At 35.7% G+C, this 19,685-nt stretch overlaps 20 pseudogenes; all 20 read right to left on the bottom strand.

The window, feature by feature from the left end:
• Positions 1–23: 23 nt before the first annotated feature.
• On the bottom strand, positions 24–142 carry LOC145644476 (5S ribosomal RNA; annotated as a pseudogene).
• A 1,811-nt stretch (positions 143–1,953) lies between these two features.
• Positions 1,954–2,072, bottom strand: LOC145644475 (5S ribosomal RNA; annotated as a pseudogene).
• Positions 2,073–2,865: 793 nt separating this feature from the next.
• LOC145645064 (5S ribosomal RNA) lies at positions 2,866–2,984 on the bottom strand (annotated as a pseudogene).
• A 792-nt stretch (positions 2,985–3,776) lies between these two features.
• LOC145644890 (5S ribosomal RNA) lies at positions 3,777–3,895 on the bottom strand (annotated as a pseudogene).
• A 463-nt stretch (positions 3,896–4,358) lies between these two features.
• LOC145644474 (5S ribosomal RNA) lies at positions 4,359–4,477 on the bottom strand (annotated as a pseudogene).
• A 1,811-nt stretch (positions 4,478–6,288) lies between these two features.
• LOC145644473 (5S ribosomal RNA) lies at positions 6,289–6,407 on the bottom strand (annotated as a pseudogene).
• A 793-nt stretch (positions 6,408–7,200) lies between these two features.
• On the bottom strand, positions 7,201–7,319 carry LOC145645063 (5S ribosomal RNA; annotated as a pseudogene).
• Positions 7,320–8,111: 792 nt separating this feature from the next.
• Positions 8,112–8,230, bottom strand: LOC145644889 (5S ribosomal RNA; annotated as a pseudogene).
• Positions 8,231–8,693: 463 nt separating this feature from the next.
• On the bottom strand, positions 8,694–8,812 carry LOC145644472 (5S ribosomal RNA; annotated as a pseudogene).
• A 792-nt stretch (positions 8,813–9,604) lies between these two features.
• On the bottom strand, positions 9,605–9,723 carry LOC145644888 (5S ribosomal RNA; annotated as a pseudogene).
• Positions 9,724–10,514: 791 nt separating this feature from the next.
• On the bottom strand, positions 10,515–10,633 carry LOC145644887 (5S ribosomal RNA; annotated as a pseudogene).
• Positions 10,634–11,424: 791 nt separating this feature from the next.
• LOC145644923 (5S ribosomal RNA) lies at positions 11,425–11,543 on the bottom strand (annotated as a pseudogene).
• Positions 11,544–12,334: 791 nt separating this feature from the next.
• On the bottom strand, positions 12,335–12,453 carry LOC145644922 (5S ribosomal RNA; annotated as a pseudogene).
• Positions 12,454–13,246: 793 nt separating this feature from the next.
• LOC145644199 (5S ribosomal RNA) lies at positions 13,247–13,365 on the bottom strand (annotated as a pseudogene).
• A 1,128-nt stretch (positions 13,366–14,493) lies between these two features.
• On the bottom strand, positions 14,494–14,612 carry LOC145645422 (5S ribosomal RNA; annotated as a pseudogene).
• A 792-nt stretch (positions 14,613–15,404) lies between these two features.
• LOC145644886 (5S ribosomal RNA) lies at positions 15,405–15,523 on the bottom strand (annotated as a pseudogene).
• A 791-nt stretch (positions 15,524–16,314) lies between these two features.
• On the bottom strand, positions 16,315–16,433 carry LOC145644921 (5S ribosomal RNA; annotated as a pseudogene).
• Positions 16,434–18,139: 1,706 nt separating this feature from the next.
• On the bottom strand, positions 18,140–18,258 carry LOC145644197 (5S ribosomal RNA; annotated as a pseudogene).
• A 571-nt stretch (positions 18,259–18,829) lies between these two features.
• Positions 18,830–18,948, bottom strand: LOC145645158 (5S ribosomal RNA; annotated as a pseudogene).
• Positions 18,949–19,079: 131 nt separating this feature from the next.
• On the bottom strand, positions 19,080–19,198 carry LOC145644470 (5S ribosomal RNA; annotated as a pseudogene).
• Between the last annotated feature and the right edge of the window lie 487 nt (positions 19,199–19,685).

Below are 19,685 nucleotides of genomic sequence, written 5' to 3'. Positions count from 1 at the left end.
GTAAATTAAAGTGATGCAAGAAAAGCTTACAGCACCTGGTATTCCTAGGTAGGGTCCCACCTCAGTACTATCCAGGCCCAAAGTTGTTCAGCTTCCAAGGTCAGATGAGATTGGACGTTCTCAAGCTGGTGTGGCCGTAAGCCTTAAACACTTACTCAAATTGCCTAATCATAGCAAATATGATCAAAGACCAATCTGACAATTTTTTTTATTAATCCCTGCACTTGACATTCTAGAATGTTATCTTGAAAGTAAATTAAATGATGCAATAAAAGCTTACAACATCTGGTATACGGAGGCACTAACAGACAGTTTTTTTATTAATCACTGCACTTCACATTCAAGCATGTCAGTTGGAGAGTAAATGAAAGTGATGCAATAAAAACTTACAGCATCTGCTATTCCCAGGTGCTAGCAGATAGTTTGATTTAATTATTCACTGCACTTCAAATTTGAACATGATAGCTTGAACATAAATTAAAGGGATGCAATAAAATCTTACAGCACCTGCTATTCCCTGGTACTAAAAGATTTCTATTTAATTTGTACACTTCACATTCAAGCATGTCAGTTGCAGATTAAATTAAAGTGATGCAACAAAAACTTACAGCATCTGCTATTCCCAGGTGCTAACAGATAGTTTTTTTAAATTAATCACTGCACTTCACATCCTAGCATGTCATCTTAAAAGTAAATTAAAGTGATGCAAGAGAATCTTACAGCATCTCGTAGTCCAAGCTGCTAACAGATAGTTTTTTGATAAATCACTGCACTTCACATTCAGGCATGTGAGTTGGAGAGTAAATGAAAGTGATGCAAAAAAAACTTATAGCAACTGCTATTCCCATGTGCTAACAGATAGTTTTTTTTATTAATCACTGCACTTCACATTTGAGCATGTCAGCTTGAAAGTAAATTAAAGTGATGCAAGAAAAGCTTACAGCACCTGGTATTCCTAGGTAGGGTCCCACCTCAGTACTATCCAGGCCGAAAGTTGTTCAGCTTCCAAAGTCAGATGAGATTGGACGTTCTCAAGCTGGTGTGGCCGTAAGCCTTAAACACTTACTCAAATTGCCTAATCATAGCAAATATGATCAAAGACCAATCTGACAATTTTTTTTATTAATCCCTGCACTTGACATTCTAGAATGTTATCTTGAAAGTAAATTAAATGATGCAATAAAAGCTTACAACATCTGGTATACGGAGGCACTAACAGACAGTTTTTTTATTAATCACTGCACTTCACATTCAAGCATGTCAGTTGGAGAGTAAATTAAAGTGATGCAATAAAAACTTACAGCATCTGCTATTCCCAGGTGCTAGCAGATAGTTTGATTTAATTATTCACTGCACTTCAAATTTGAACATGATAGCTTGAACATAAATTAAAGGGATGCAATAAAATCTTACAGCACCTGCTATTCCCTGGTACTAAAAGATTTCTATTTAATCTGTACACTTCACATACAAGCATGTCAGTTGCAGATTAAATTAAAGTGATGCAACAAAAACTTACAGCATCTGCTATTCCCAGGTGCTAACAGATAGTTTTTTTTAATTAATCACTGCACTTCAAATTTGAACATGATAGCTTGAACATAAATTAAAGGGATGCAATAAAATCTTACAGCACCTGCTATTCCCTGGTACTAAAAGATTTCTATTTAATTTGTACACTTCACATTCAAGCATGTCAGTTGCAGATTAAATTAAAGTGATGCAACAAAAACTTACAGCATCTGCTATTCCCAGGTGCTAACAGATAGTTTTTTTTAATTAATCACTGCACTTCACATCCTAGCATGTCATCTTAAAAGTAAATTAAAGTGATGCAAGAGAAGCTTACATCATCTCATAGTCCAAGCTGCTAACAGATAGTTTTTTTTATTAATCACTGCACTTCACATTTGAGCATGTCAGCTTGAAAGTAAATTAAAGTGATGCAAGAAAAGCTTACAGCACCTGGTATTCCTAGGTAGGGTCCCACCTCAGTACTATCCAGGCCCAAAGTTGTTCAGCTTCCAAGGTCAGATGAGATTGGACGTTCTCAAGCTGGTGTGGCCGTAAGCCTTAAACACTTACTCAAATTGCCTAATCATAGCAAATATGATCAAAGACCAATCTGACAATTTTTTTTATTAATCCCTGCATTTGACATTCTAGAATGTTATCTTGAAAGTAAATTAAATGATGCAATAAAAGCTTACAACATCTGGTATACGGAGGCACTAACAGACAGTTTTTTTATTAATCACTGCACTTCACATTCAAGCATGTCAGTTGGAGAGGAAATGAAAGTGATGCAATAAAAACTTACAGCATCTGCTATTCCCAGGTGCTAGCAGATAGTTTGATTTAATTATTCACTGCACTTCAAATTTGAACATGATAGCTTGAACATAAATTAAAGGGATGCAATAAAATCTTACAGCACCTGCTATTCCCTGGTACTAAAAGATTTCTATTTAATCTGTACACTTCACATACAAGCATGTCAGTTGCAGATTAAATTAAAGTGATGCAACAAAAACTTACAGCATCTGCTATTCCCAGGTGCTAACAGATAGTTTTTTTTAATTAATCACTGCACTTCACATCCTAGCATGTCATCTTAAAAGTAAATTAAAGTGATGCAAGAGAAGCTTACAGCATCTCGTAGTCCAAGCTGCTAACAGATAGTTTTTTGATGAATCACTGCACTTCACATTCAGGCATGTGAGTTGGAGAGTAAATTAAAGTGATGCAAAAAAAACTTACAGCATCTGCTATTCCCATGTGCTAACAGAGAGTTTTTTTTTATTAATCACTGCACTTCACATTTGAGCATGTCAGCTTGAAAGTAAATTAAAGTGATGCAAGAAAAGCTTACAGCACCTAGTATTCCTAGGTAGGGTCCCACCTCAGTACTATCCAGGCCCAAAGTTGTTCAGCTTCCAAGGTCAGATGAGATTGGACGTTCTCAAGCTGGTGTGGCCGTAAGCCTTAAACACTTACTCAAATTGCCTAATCATAGCAAATATGATCAAAGACCAATCTGACAATTTTTTTTTATTAATCCCTGCACTTGACATTCTAGAATGTTATCTTGAAAGTAAATTAAATGATGCAATAAAAGCTTACAACATCTGGTATACGGAGGCACTAACAGACAGTTTTTTTATTAATCACTGCACTTCACATTCAAGCATGTCAGTTGGAGAGTAAATTAAAGTGATGCAATAAAAACTTACAGCATCTGCTATTCCCAGGTGCTAGCAGATAGTTTGATTTAATTATTCACTGCACTTCAAATTTGAACATGATAGCTTGAACATAAATTAAAGGGATGCAATAAAATCTTACAGCACCTGCTATTCCCTGGTACTAAAAGATTTCTATTTAATCTGTACACTTCACATACAAGCATGTCAGTTGCAGATTAAATTAAAGTGATGCAACAAAAACTTACAGCATCTGCTATTCCCAGGTGCTAACAGATAGTTTTTTTAATTAATCACTGCAATTCACATCCTAGCATGTCATCTTAAAAGTAAATTAAAGTGATGCAAGAGAATCTTACAGCATCTCGTTGTCCAAGCTTCTAACAGATAGTTTTTTGATGAATCACTGCACTTCACATTCAGGCATGTGAGTTGGAGAGTAAATGAAAGTGATGCAAAAAAAACTTATAGCATCTGCTATTCCCATGTGCTAACAGATAGTTCTTTTTATTAATCACTGCACTTCACATTTGAGCATGTCAGCTTGAAAGTAAATTAATGTGATGCAAGAAAAGCTTACAGCACCTGGTATTCCTAGGTTGGGTCCCACCTCAGTACTATCCAGGCCCAAAGTTGTTCAGCTTCCAAGATCAGATGAGATTGGACGTTCTCAAGCTGGTGTGGCCGTAAGCCTTAAACACTTACTCAAATTGCCTAATCATAGCAAATATGATCAAAGACCAATCTGACAATTTTTTTTATTAATCCCTGCACTTGACATTCTAGAATGTTATCTTGAAAGTAAATTAAATGATGCAATAAAAGCTTACAACATCTGGTATACGGGGGCACTAACAGACAGTTTTTTAATTAATCACTGCACTTCACATCCTAGCATGTCATCTTAAAAGTAAATTAAAGTGATGCAAGAGAAGCTTACAGCATCTCGTAGTCCAAGCTGCTAACAGATAGTTTTTTGATGAATCACTGCACTTCACATTCAGGCATGTGAGTTGGAGAGTAAATTAAAGTGATGCAAAAAAAACTTACAGCATCTGCTATTCCCATGTGCTAACAGAGAGTTTTTTTTTATTAATCACTGCACTTCACATTTGAGCATGTCAGCTTGAAAGTAAATTAAAGTGATGCAAGAAAAGCTTACAGCACCTGGTATTCCTAGGTAGGGTCCCACCTCAGTACTATCCAGGCCCAAAGTTGTTCAGCTTCCAAGGTCAGATGAGATTGGACGTTCTCAAGCTGGTGTGGCCGTAAGCCTTAAACACTTACTCAAATTGCCTAATCATAGCAAATATGATCAAAGACCAATCTGACAATTTTTTTTATTAATCCCTGCACTTGACATTCTAGAATGTTATCTTGAAAGTAAATTAAATGATGCAATAAAAGCTTACAACATCTGGTATACGGAGGCACTAACAGACAGTTTTTTTATTAATCACTGCACTTCACATTCAAGCATGTCAGTTGGAGAGTAAATGAAAGTGATGCAATAAAAACTTACAGCATCTGCTATTCCCAGGTGCTAGCAGATAGTTTGATTTAATTATTCACTGCACTTCAAATTTGAACATGATAGCTTGAACATAAATTAAAGGGATGCAATAAAATCTTACAGCACCTGCTATTCCCTGGTACTAAAAGATTTCTATTTAATTTGTACACTTCACATTCAAGCATGTCAGTTGCAGATTAAATTAAAGTGATGCAACAAAAACTTACAGCATCTGCTATTCCCAGGTGCTAACAGATAGTTTTTTTAAATTAATCACTGCACTTCACATCCTAGCATGTCATCTTAAAAGTAAATTAAAGTGATGCAAGAGAATCTTACAGCATCTCGTAGTCCAAGCTGCTAACAGATAGTTTTTTGATAAATCACTGCACTTCACATTCAGGCATGTGAGTTGGAGAGTAAATGAAAGTGATGCAAAAAAAACTTATAGCAACTGCTATTCCCATGTGCTAACAGATAGTTTTTTTTATTAATCACTGCACTTCACATTTGAGCATGTCAGCTTGAAAGTAAATTAAAGTGATGCAAGAAAAGCTTACAGCACCTGGTATTCCTAGGTAGGGTCCCACCTCAGTACTATCCAGGCCGAAAGTTGTTCAGCTTCCAAAGTCAGATGAGATTGGACGTTCTCAAGCTGGTGTGGCCGTAAGCCTTAAACACTTACTCAAATTGCCTAATCATAGCAAATATGATCAAAGACCAATCTGACAATTTTTTTTATTAATCCCTGCACTTGACATTCTAGAATGTTATCTTGAAAGTAAATTAAATGATGCAATAAAAGCTTACAACATCTGGTATACGGAGGCACTAACAGACAGTTTTTTTATTAATCACTGCACTTCACATTCAAGCATGTCAGTTGGAGAGTAAATTAAAGTGATGCAATAAAAACTTACAGCATCTGCTATTCCCAGGTGCTAGCAGATAGTTTGATTTAATTATTCACTGCACTTCAAATTTGAACATGATAGCTTGAACATAAATTAAAGGGATGCAATAAAATCTTACAGCACCTGCTATTCCCTGGTACTAAAAGATTTCTATTTAATCTGTACACTTCACATACAAGCATGTCAGTTGCAGATTAAATTAAAGTGATGCAACAAAAACTTACAGCATCTGCTATTCCCAGGTGCTAACAGATAGTTTTTTTTAATTAATCACTGCACTTCAAATTTGAACATGATAGCTTGAACATAAATTAAAGGGATGCAATAAAATCTTACAGCACCTGCTATTCCCTGGTACTAAAAGATTTCTATTTAATTTGTACACTTCACATTCAAGCATGTCAGTTGCAGATTAAATTAAAGTGATGCAACAAAAACTTACAGCATCTGCTATTCCCAGGTGCTAACAGATAGTTTTTTTTAATTAATCACTGCACTTCACATCCTAGCATGTCATCTTAAAAGTAAATTAAAGTGATGCAAGAGAAGCTTACATCATCTCATAGTCCAAGCTGCTAACAGATAGTTTTTTTTATTAATCACTGCACTTCACATTTGAGCATGTCAGCTTGAAAGTAAATTAAAGTGATGCAAGAAAAGCTTACAGCACCTGGTATTCCTAGGTAGGGTCCCACCTCAGTACTATCCAGGCCCAAAGTTGTTCAGCTTCCAAGGTCAGATGAGATTGGACGTTCTCAAGCTGGTGTGGCCGTAAGCCTTAAACACTTACTCAAATTGCCTAATCATAGCAAATATGATCAAAGACCAATCTGACAATTTTTTTTATTAATCCCTGCACTTGACATTCTAGAATGTTATCTTGAAAGTAAATTAAATGATGCAATAAAAGCTTACAACATCTGGTATACGGAGGCACTAACAGACAGTTTTTTTATTAATCACTGCACTTCACATTCAAGCATGTCAGTTGGAGAGGAAATGAAAGTGATGCAATAAAAACTTACAGCATCTGCTATTCCCAGGTGCTAGCAGATAGTTTGATTTAATTATTCACTGCACTTCAAATTTGAACATGATAGCTTGAACATAAATTAAAGGGATGCAATAAAATCTTACAGCACCTGCTATTCCCTGGTACTAAAAGATTTCTATTTAATCTGTACACTTCACATACAAGCATGTCAGTTGCAGATTAAATTAAAGTGATGCAACAAAAACTTACAGCATCTGCTATTCCCAGGTGCTAACAGATAGTTTTTTTTAATTAATCACTGCACTTCACATCCTAGCATGTCATCTTAAAAGTAAATTAAAGTGATGCAAGAGAAGCTTACAGCATCTCGTAGTCCAAGCTGCTAACAGATAGTTTTTTGATGAATCACTGCACTTCACATTCAGGCATGTGAGTTGGAGAGTAAATTAAAGTGATGCAAAAAAAACTTACAGCATCTGCTATTCCCATGTGCTAACAGAGAGTTTTTTTTTATTAATCACTGCACTTCACATTTGAGCATGTCAGCTTGAAAGTAAATTAAAGTGATGCAAGAAAAGCTTACAGCACCTAGTATTCCTAGGTAGGGTCCCACCTCAGTACTATCCAGGCCCAAAGTTGTTCAGCTTCCAAGGTCAGATGAGATTGGACGTTCTCAAGCTGGTGTGGCCGTAAGCCTTAAACACTTACTCAAATTGCCTAATCATAGCAAATATGATCAAAGACCAATCTGACAATTTTTTTTTATTAATCCCTGCACTTGACATTCTAGAATGTTATCTTGAAAGTAAATTAAATGATGCAATAAAAGCTTACAACATCTGGTATACGGAGGCACTAACAGACAGTTTTTTTATTAATCACTGCACTTCACATTCAAGCATGTCAGTTGGAGAGTAAATTAAAGTGATGCAATAAAAACTTACAGCATCTGCTATTCCCAGGTGCTAGCAGATAGTTTGATTTAATTATTCACTGCACTTCAAATTTGAACATGATAGCTTGAACATAAATTAAAGGGATGCAATAAAATCTTACAGCACCTGCTATTCCCTGGTACTAAAAGATTTCTATTTAATCTGTACACTTCACATACAAGCATGTCAGTTGCAGATTAAATTAAAGTGATGCAACAAAAACTTACAGCATCTGCTATTCCCAGGTGCTAACAGATAGTTTTTTTAATTAATCACTGCAATTCACATCCTAGCATGTCATCTTAAAAGTAAATTAAAGTGATGCAAGAGAATCTTACAGCATCTCGTTGTCCAAGCTTCTAACAGATAGTTTTTTGATGAATCACTGCACTTCACATTCAGGCATGTGAGTTGGAGAGTAAATGAAAGTGATGCAAAAAAAACTTATAGCATCTGCTATTCCCATGTGCTAACAGATAGTTCTTTTTATTAATCACTGCACTTCACATTTGAGCATGTCAGCTTGAAAGTAAATTAAAGTGATGCAAGAAAAGCTTACAGCACCTGGTATTCCTAGGTTGGGTCCCACCTCAGTACTATCCAGGCCCAAAGTTGTTCAGCTTCCAAGATCAGATGAGATTGGACGTTCTCAAGCTGGTGTGGCCGTAAGCCTTAAACACTTACTCAAATTGCCTAATCATAGCAAATATGATCAAAGACCAATCTGACAATTTTTTTTATTAATCCCTGCACTTGACATTCTAGAATGTTATCTTGAAAGTAAATTAAATGATGCAATAAAAGCTTACAACATCTGGTATACGGGGGCACTAACAGACAGTTTTTTAATTAATCACTGCACTTCACATCCTAGCATGTCATCTTAAAAGTAAATTAAAGTGATGCAAGAGAAGCTTACAGCATCTCGTAGTCCAAGCTGCTAACAGATAGTTTTTTGATGAATCACTGCACTTCACATTCAGGCATGTGAGTTGGAGAGTAAATTAAAGTGATGCAAAAAAAACTTACAGCATCTGCTATTCCCATGTGCTAACAGAGAGTTTTTTTTTATTAATCACTGCACTTCACATTTGAGCATGTCAGCTTGAAAGTAAATTAAAGTGATGCAAGAAAAGCTTACAGCACCTGGTATTCCTAGGTAGGGTCCCACCTCAGTACTATCCAGGCCCAAAGTTGTTCAGCTTCCAAGGTCAGATGAGATTGGACGTTCTCAAGCTGGTGTGGCCGTAAGCCTTAAACACTTACTCAAATTGCCTAATCATAGCAAATATGATCAAAGACCAATCTGACAATTTTTTTTTATTAATCCCTGCACTTGACATTCTAGAATGTTATCTTGAAAGTAAATTAAATGATGCAATAAAAGCTTACAACATCTGGTATACGGAGGCACTAACAGACAGTTTTTTTATTAATCACTGCACTTCACATTCAAGCATGTCAGTTGGAGAGTAAATTAAAGTGATGCAATAAAAACTTACAGCATCTGCTATTCCCAGGTGCTAGCAGATAGTTTGATTTAATTATTCACTGCACTTCAAATTTGAACATGATAGCTTGAACATAAATTAAAGGGATGCAATAAAATCTTACAGCACCTGCTATTCCCTGGTACTAAAAGATTTCTATTTAATCTGTACACTTCACATACAAGCATGTCAGTTGCAGATTAAATTAAAGTGATGCAACAAAAACTTACAGCATCTGCTATTCCCAGGTGCTAACAGATAGTTTTTTTAATTAATCACTGCAATTCACATCCTAGCATGTCATCTTAAAAGTAAATTAAAGTGATGCAAGAGAATCTTACAGCATCTCGTAGTCCAAGCTTCTAACAGATAGTTTTTTGATGAATCACTGCACTTCACATTCAGGCATGTGAGTTGGAGAGTAAATGAAAGTGATGCAAAAAAAACTTATAGCATCTGCTATTCCCATGTGCTAACAGATAGTTCTTTTTATTAATCACTGCACTTCACATTTGAGCATGTCAGCTTGAAAGTAAATTAAAGTGATGCAAGAAAAGCTTACAGCACCTGGTATTCCTAGGTTGGGTCCCACCTCAGTACTATCCAGGCCCAAAGTTGTTCAGCTTCCAAGATCAGATGAGATTGGACGTTCTCAAGCTGGTGTGGCCGTAAGCCTTAAACACTTACTCAAATTGCCTAATCATAGCAAATATGATCAAAGACCAATCTGACAATTTTTTTTATTAATCCCTGCACTTGACATTCTAGAATGTTATCTTGAAAGTAAATTAAATGATGCAATAAAAGCTTACAACATCTGGTATACGGGGGCACTAACAGACAGTTTTTTTATTAATCACTGCACTTCACATTCAAGCATGTCAGTTGGAGAGTAAATTAAAGTGATGCAATAAAAACTTACAGCATCTGCTATTCCCAGGTGCTAGCAGATAGTTTGATTTAATTATTCACTGCACTTCAAATTTGAACATGATAGCTTGAACATAAATTAAAGGGATGCAATAAAATCTTACAGCACCTGCTATTCCCTTGTACTAAAAGATTTCTATTTAATTTGTACACTTCACATTCAAGCATGTCAGTTGCAGATTAAATTAAAGTGATGCAACAAAAACTTACAGCATCTGCTATTCCCAGGTGCTAACAGATAGTTTTTTTAATTAATCACTGCACTTCACATCCTAGCATGTCATCTTAAAAGTAAATTAAAGTGATGCAAGAGAATCTTACAGCATCTCGTAGTCCAAGCTTCTAACAGATAGTTTTTTGATGAATCACTGCACTTCACATTCAGGCATGTGAGTTGGAGAGTAAATGAAAGTGATGCAAAAAAAACTTATAGCATCTGCTATTCCCATGTGCTAACAGATAGTTCTTTTTATTAATCACTGCACTTCACATTTGAGCATGTCAGCTTGAAAGTAAATTAAAGTGATGCAAGAAAAGCTTACAGCACCTGGTATTCCTAGGTTGGGTCCCACCTCAGTACTATCCAGGCCCAAAGTTGTTCAGCTTCCAAGATCAGATGAGATTGGACGTTCTCAAGCTGGTGTGGCCGTAAGCCTTAAACACTTACTCAAATTGCCTAATCATAGCAAATATGATCAAAGACCAATCTGACAATTTTTTTTATTAATCCCTGCACTTGACATTCTAGAATGTTATCTTGAAAGTAAATTAAATGATGCAATAAAAGCTTACAACATCTGGTATACGGGGGCACTAACAGACAGTTTTTTTATTAATCACTGCACTTCACATTCAAGCATGTCAGTTGGAGAGTAAATTAAAGTGATGCAATAAAAACTTACAGCATCTGCTATTCCCAGGTGCTAGCAGATAGTTTGATTTAATTATTCACTGCACTTCAAATTTGAACATGATAGCTTGAACATAAATTAAAGGGATGCAATAAAATCTTACAGCACCTGCTATTCCCTGGTACTAAAAGATTTCTATTTAATTTGTACACTTCACATTCAAGCATGTCAGTTGCAGATTAAATTAAAGTGATGCAACAAAAACTTACAGCATCTGCTATTCCCAGGTGCTAACAGATAGTTTTTTTAATTAATCACTGCACTTCACATCCTAGCATGTCATCTTAAAAGTAAATTAAAGTGATGCAAGAGAATCTTACAGCATCTCGTAGTCCAAGCTTCTAACAGATAGTTTTTTGATGAATCACTGCACTTCACATTCAGGCATGAGAGTTGGAGAGTAAATGAAAGTGATGCAAAAAAAACTTATAGTATCTGCTATTCCCATGTGCTAACAGATAGTTTTTTTTATTAATCACTGCACTTCACATTTGAGCATGTCAGCTTGAAAGTAAATTAAAGTGATGCAAGAAAAGCTTACAGCACCTGGTATTCCTAGGTAGGGTCCCACCTCAGTACTATCCAGGCCCAAAGTTGTTCAGCTTCCAAGGTCAGATGAGATTGGACATTCTCAAGCTGGTGTGGCCGTAAGCCTTAAACACTTACTCAAATTGCCTAATCATAGCAAATATGATCAAAGACCAATCTGACAATTTTTTTTATTAATCCCTGCACTTGACATTCTAGAATGTTATCTTGAAAGTAAATTAAATGATGCAATAAAAGCTTACAACATCTGGTATACGGGGGCACTAACAGACAGTTTTTTTATTAATCACTGCACTTCACATTCAAGCATGTCAGTTGGAGAGTAAATTAAAGTGATGCAATAAAAACTTACAGCATCTGCTATTCCCAGGTGCTAGCAGATAGTTTGATTTAATTATTCACTGCACTTCAAATTTGAACATGATAGCTTGAACATAAATTAAAGGGATGCAATAAAATCTTACAGCACCTGCTATTCCCTGGTACTAAAAGATTTCTATTTAATTTGTACACTTCACATTCAAGCATGTCAGTTGCAGATTAAATTAAAGTGATGCAACAAAAACTTACAGCATCTGCTATTCCCAGGTGCTAACAGATAGTTTTTTTAATTAATCACTGCACTTCACATCCTAGCATGTCATCTTAAAAGTAAATTAAAGTGATGCAAGAGAATCTTACAGCATCTCGTAGTCCAAGCTTCTAACAGATAGTTTTTTGATGAATCACTGCACTTCACATTCAGGCATGAGAGTTGGAGAGTAAATGAAAGTGATGCAAAAAAAACTTATAGTATCTGCTATTCCCATGTGCTAACAGATAGTTTTTTTTATTAATCACTGCACTTCACATTTGAGCATGTCAGCTTGAAAGTAAATTAAAGTGATGCAAGAAAAGCTTACAGCACCTGGTATTCCTAGGTAGGGTCCCACCTCAGTACTATCCAGGCCCAAAGTTGTTCAGCTTCCAAGGTCAGATGAGATTGGACATTCTCAAGCTGGTGTGGCCGTAAGCCTTAAACACTTACTCAAATTGCCTAATCATAGCAAATATGATCAAAGACCAATCTGACAATTTTTTTTATTAATCCCTGCACTTGACATTCTAGAATGTTATCTTGAAAGTAAATTAAATGATGCAATAAAAGCTTACAACATCTGGTATACGGAGGCACTAACAGACAGTTTTTTTATTAATCACTGCACTTCACATTCAAGCATGTCAGTTGGAGAGTAAATGAAAGTGATGCAATAAAAACTTACAGCATCTGCTATTCCCAGGTGCTAGCAGATAGTTTGATTTAATTATTCACTGCACTTCAAATTTGAACATGATAGCTTGAACATAAATTAAAGGGATGCAATAAAATCTTACAGCACCTGCTATTCCCTGGTACTAAAAGATTTCTATTTAATCTGTACACTTCACATACAAGCATGTCAGTTGCAGATTAAATTAAAGTGATGCAACAAAAACTTACAGCATCTGCTATTCCCAGGTGCTAACAGATAGTTTTTTTTAATTAATCACTGCACTTCACATCCTAGCATGTCATCTTAAAAGTAAATTAAAGTGATGCAAGAGAAGCTTACAGCATCTCGTAGTCCAAGCTGCTAACAGATAGTTTTTTGATGAATCACTGCACTTCACATTCAGGCATGTGAGTTGGAGAGTAAATTAAAGTGATGCAAAAAAAACTTACAGCATCTGCTATTCCCATGTGCTAACAGATAGTTTTTTTTTATTAATCACTGCACTTCACATTTGAGCATGTCAGCTTGAAAGTAAATTAAAGTGATGCAAGAAAAGCTTACAGCACCTGGTATTCCTAGGTAGGGTCCCACCTCAGTACTATCCAGGCCCAAAGTTGTTCAGCTTCCAAGGTCAGATGAGATTGGACGTTCTCAAGTAGGTGTGGCCGTAAGCCTTAAACACTTACTCAAATTGCCTAATCATAGCAAATATGATCAAAGACCAATCTGACAATTTTTTTTTATTAATCCCTGCACTTGACATTCTAGAATGTTATCTTGAAAGTAAATTAAATGATGCAATAAAAGCTTACAACATCTGGTATACGGAGGCACTAACAGACAGTTTTTTTATTAATCACTGCACTTCACATTCAAGCATGTCAGTTGGAGAGTAAATGAAAGTGATGCAATAAAAACTTACAGCATCTGCTATTCCCAGGTGCTAGCAGATAGTTTGATTTAATTATTCACTGCACTTCAAATTTGAACATGATAGCTTGAACATAAATTAAAGGGATGCAATAAAATCTTACAGCACCTGCTATTCCCTGGTACTAAAAGATTTCTATTTAATCTGTACACTTCACATACAAGCATGTCAGTTGCAGATTAAATTAAAGTGATGCAACAAAAACTTACAGCATCTGCTATTCCCAGGTGCTAACAGATAGTTTTTTTTAATTAATCACTGCACTTCACATCCTAGCATGTCATCTTAAAAGTAAATTAAAGTGATGCAAGAGAAGCTTACAGCATCTCGTAGTCCAAGCTGCTAACAGATAGTTTTTTGATGAATCACTGCACTTCACATTCAGGCATGTGAGTTGGAGAGTAAATTAAAGTGATGCAAAAAAAACTTACAGCATCTGCTATTCCCATGTGCTAACAGATAGTTTGAGTTAATTATTCACTGCACTTCAAATTTGAACATGATAGCTTGAACATAAATTAAAGGGATGCAACAAAAACTTACAGCATCTGCTATTCCCAGGTGCTAACAGATAGTTTTTTTTAATTAATCACTGCACTTCACATCCTAGCATGTCATCTTAAAAGTAAATTAAAGTGATGCAAGAGAAGCTTACAGCATCTCGTAGTCCAAGCTGCTAACAGATAGTTTTTTGATGAATCACTGCACTTCACATTCAGGCATGTGAGTTGGAGAGTAAATTAAAGTGATGCAAAAAAAACTTACAGCATCTGCTATTCCCATGTGCTAACAGATAGTTTTTTTTTATTAATCACTGCACTTCACATTTGAGCATGTCAGCTTGAAAGTAAATTAAAGTGATGCAAGAAAAGCTTACAGCACATGGTATTCCTAGGTAGAGTCCCACCTCAGTACTATCCAGGCCCAAAGTTGTTCAGCTTCCAAGGTCAGATGAGATTGGACGTTCTCAAGCTGGTGTGGCCGTAAGCCTTAAACACTTACTCAAATTGCCTAATCATAGCAAATATGATCAAAGACCAATCTGACAATTTTTTTTTATTAATCCCTGCACTTGACATTCTAGAATGTTATCTTGAAAGTAAATTAAATGATGCAATAAAAGCTTACAACATCTGGTATACGGAGGCACTAACAGACAGTTTTTTTATTAATCACTGCACTTCACATTCAAGCATGTCAGTTGGAGAGTAAATTAAAGTGATGCAATAAAAACTTACAGCATCTGCTATTCCCAGGTGCTAGCAGATAGTTTGATTTAATTATTCACTGCACTTCAAATTTGAACATGATAGCTTGAACATAAATTAAAGGGATGCAATAAAATCTTACAGCACCTGCTATTCCCTGGTACTAAAAGATTTCTATTTAATCTGTACACTTCACATACAAGCATGTCAGTTGCAGATTAAATTAAAGTGATGCAACAAAAACTTACAGCATCTGCTATTCCCAGGTGCTAACAGATAGTTTTTTTAATTAATCACTGCAATTCACATCCTAGCATGTCATCTTAAAAGTAAATTAAAGTGATGCAAGAGAATCTTACAGCATCTCGTAGTCCAAGCTTCTAACAGATAGTTTTTTGATGAATCACTGCACTTCACATTCAGGCATGTGAGTTGGAGAGTAAATGAAAGTGATGCAAAAAAAACTTATAGCATCTGCTATTCCCATGTGCTAACAGATAGTTCTTTTTATTAATCACTGCACTTCACATTTGAGCATGTCAGCTTGAAAGTAAATTAAAGTGATGCAAGAAAAGCTTACAGCACCTGGTATTCCTAGGTTGGGTCCCACCTCAGTACTATCCAGGCCCAAAGTTGTTCAGCTTCCAAGATCAGATGAGATTGGACGTTCTCAAGCTGGTGTGGCCGTAAGCCTTAAACACTTACTCAAATTGCCTAATCATAGCAAATATGATCAAAGACCAATCTGACAATTTTTTTTATTAATCCCTGCACTTGACATTCTAGAATGTTATCTTGAAAGTAAATTAAATGATGCAATAAAAGCTTACAACATCTGGTATACGGGGGCACTAACAGACAGTTTTTTTATTAATCACTGCACTTCACATTCAAGCATGTCAGTTGGAGAGTAAATTAAAGTGATGCAATAAAAACTTACAGCATCTGCTATTCCCAGGTGCTAGCAGATAGTTTGATTTAATTATTCACTGCACTTCAAATTTGAACATGATAGCTTGAACATAAATTAAAGGGATGCAATAAAATCTTACAGCACCTGCTATTCCCTTGTACTAAAAGATTTCTATTTAATTTGTACACTTCACATTCAAGCATGTCAGTTGCAGATTAAATTAAAGTGATGCAACAAAAACTTACAGCATCTGCTATTCCCAGGTGCTAACAGATAGTTTTTTTAATTAATCACTGCACTTCACATCCTAGCATGTCATCTTAAAAGTAAATTAAAGTGATGCAAGAGAATCTTACAGCATCTCGTAGTCCAAGCTTCTAACAGATAGTTTTTTGATGAATCACTGCACTTCACATTCAGGCATGTGAGTTGGAGAGTAAATGAAAGTGATGCAAAAAAAACTTATAGTATCTGCTATTCCCATGTGCTAACAGATAGTTTTTTTTATTAATCACTGCACTTCACATTTGAGCATGTCAGCTTGAAAGTAAATTAAAGTGATGCAAGAAAAGCTTACAGCACCTGGTATTCCTAGGTAGGGTCCCACCTCAGTACTATCCAGGCCCAAAGTTGTTCAGCTTCCAAGGTCAGATGAGATTGGACATTCTCAAGCTGGTGTGGCCGTAAGCCTTAAACACTTACTCAAATTGCCTAATCATAGCAAATATGATCAAAGACCAATCTGACAATTTTTTTTATTAATCCCTGCACTTGACATTCTAGAATGTTATCTTGAAAGTAAATTAAATGATGCAATAAAAGCTTACAACATCTGGTATACGGAGGCACTAACAGACAGTTTTTTTATTAATCACTGCACTTCACATTCAAGCATGTCAGTTGGAGAGTAAATGAAAGTGATGCAATAAAAACTTACAGCATCTGCTATTCCCAGGTGCTAGCAGATAGTTTGATTTAATTATTCACTGCACTTCAAATTTGAACATGATAGCTTGAACATAAATTAAAGGGATGCAATAAAATCTTACAGCACCTGCTATTCCCTGGTACTAAAAGATTTCTATTTAATCTGTACACTTCACATACAAGCATGTCAGTTGCAGATTAAATTAAAGTGATGCAACAAAAACTTACAGCATCTGCTATTCCCAGGTGCTAACAGATAGTTTTTTTTAATTAATCACTGCACTTCACATCCTAGCATGTCATCTTAAAAGTAAATTAAAGTGATGCAAGAGAAGCTTACAGCATCTCGTAGTCCAAGCTGCTAACAGATAGTTTTTTGATGAATCACTGCACTTCACATTCAGGCATGTGAGTTGGAGAGTAAATTAAAGTGATGCAAAAAAAACTTACAGCATCTGCTATTCCCATATGCTAACAGATAGTTTTTTTTTATTAATCACTGCACTTCACATTTGAGCATGTCAGCTTGAAAGTAAATTAAAGTGATGCAAGAAAAGCTTACAGCACCTGGTATTCCTAGGTAGGGTCGCACCTCAGTACTATCCAGGCCCAAAGTTGTTCAGCTTCCAAGGTCCGATGAGATTGGACGTTCTCAAGCTAGTGTGGCCGTAAGCCTTAAACACTTACTCAAATTGCCTAATCATAGCAAATATGATCAAAGACCAATCTGACAATTTTTTTTTTATTAATCCCTGCACTTGACATTCTAGAATGTTATCTTGAAAGTAAATTAAATGATGCAATAAAAGCTTACAACATCTGGTATACGGAGGCACTAACAGACAGTTTTTTTATTAATCACTGCACTTCACATTCAAGCATGTCAGTTGGAGAGTAAATTAAAGTGATTCAATAAAAACTTACAGCATCTGCTATTCCCAGGTGCTAGCAGATAGTTTGATTTAATTATTCACTGCACTTCAAATTTGAACATGATAGCTTGAACATAAATTAAAGGGATGCAATAAAATCTTACAGCACCTGCTATTCCCTGGTACTAAAAGATTTCTATTTAATTTGTACACTTCACATTCAAGCATATCAGTTGCAGATTAAATTAAAGTGATGCAACAAAAACTTACAGCATCTGCTATTCCCAGGTGCTAACAGATAGTTTTTTTAAATTAATCACTGCACTTCACATCCTAGCATGTCATCTTAAAAGTAAATTAAAGTGATGCAAGAGAAGCTTACAGCATCTCGTAGTCCAAGCTGCTAACAGATAGTTTTTTGATGAATCACTGCACTTCACATTCAGGCATGTGAGTTGGAGAGTAAATTAAAGTGATGCAAAAAAAACTTACAGCATCTGCTATTCCCATGTGCGAACAGTTAGTTTTTTTTATTAATCACTGCACTTCACAATTGAGCATGTCAGCTTGAAAGTAAATTAAAGTGATGCAAGAAAAGCTTACAGCACCTGGTATTCCTAGGTAGGGTCCCACCTCAGTACTATCCAGGCCCAAAGTTGTTCAGCTTCCAAGGTCAGATGAGATTGGACGTTCTCAAGTAGGTGTGGCCGTAAGCCTTAAACACTTACTCAAATTGCCTAATCATAGCAAATATGATCAAAGACCAATCTGACCATTTTTTTTTATTAATCCCTGCACTTGACATTCTAGAATGTTATCTTGAAAGTAAATTAAATGATGCAATAAAAGCTTACAACATCTGGTATACGGAGGCACTAACAGACAGTTTTTTTATTAATCACTGCACTTCACATTCAAGCATGTCAGTTGGAGAGTAAATTAAAGTGATGCAATAAAAACTTACAGCATCTGCTATTCCCAGGTGCTAGCAGATAGTTTGATTTAATTATTCACTGCACTTCAAATTTGAACATGATAGCTTGAACATAAATTAAAGGGATGCAATAAAATCTTACAGCACCTGCTATTCCCTGGTACTAAAAGATTTCTATTTAATTTGTACACTTCACATTCAAGCATGTCAGTTGCAGATTAAATTAAAGTGATGCAACAAAAACTTACAGCATCTGCTATTCCCAGGTGCTAACAGATAGTTTTTTTTATTAATCACTGCACTTCACATTTGAGCATGTCAGCTTGAAAGTAAATTAAAGTGATGCAAGAAAAGCTTACAGCACCTGGTATTCCTAGGTAGGGTCCCACCTCAGTACTATCCAGGCCCAAAGTTGTTCAGCATCCAAGGTCAGATGAGATTGGACGTTCTCAAGCTGGTGTGGCCGTAAGCCTTAAACACTTACTCAAATTGCCTAATCATAGCAAATATGATCAAAGAACAATCTGACAATTTTTTTTATTAATCCCTGCACTTGACATTCTAGAATGTTATCTTGAAAGTAAATTAAATGATGCAATAAAAGCTTACAGCACCTGGTATTCCTAGGTAGGGTCCCACCTCAGTACTATCCAGGCCCAAAGTTGTTCAGCTTCCAAGGTCAGATGAGATTGGACGTTCTCAAGCTGGTGTGGCCGTAAGCCTTAAACACTTACTCAAATTGCCTAATCATAGCAAATATGATCAAAGACCAATCTGACAATTTTTTTTTATTAATCCCTGCACTTGACATTCTAGAATGTTATCTTGAAAGTAAATTAAATGATGCAATAAAAGCTTACAACATCTGGTATACGGAGGCACTAACAGACAGTTTTTTTATTAATCACTGCACTTCACATTCAAGCATGTCAGTTGGAGAGTAAATTAAAGTGATGCAATAAAAACTTACAGCATCTGCTATTCCCAGGTGCTAGCAGATAGTTTGATTTAATTATTCACTGCACTTCAAATTTGAACATGATAGCTTGAACATAAATTAAAGGGATGCAATAAAATCTTACAGCACCTGCTATTCCCTGGTACTAAAAGATTTCTATTTAATTTGTACACTTCACATTCAAGCATGTCAGTTGCAGATTAAATTAAAGTGATGCAACAAAAACTTACAGCATCTGCTATTCCCAGGT

Source organism: Electrophorus electricus, chromosome 13 (assembly GCF_041902795.1).
Source record: "Electrophorus electricus isolate QZ-2024a chromosome 13, ASM4190279v1, whole genome shotgun sequence".
NCBI classification, from domain to species: domain Eukaryota; kingdom Metazoa; phylum Chordata; class Actinopteri; order Gymnotiformes; family Gymnotidae; genus Electrophorus; species Electrophorus electricus.
The sequence above is the reverse complement of the archived record's forward strand: the minus strand, read 5'-3'. Positions and strand labels throughout refer to the sequence as shown.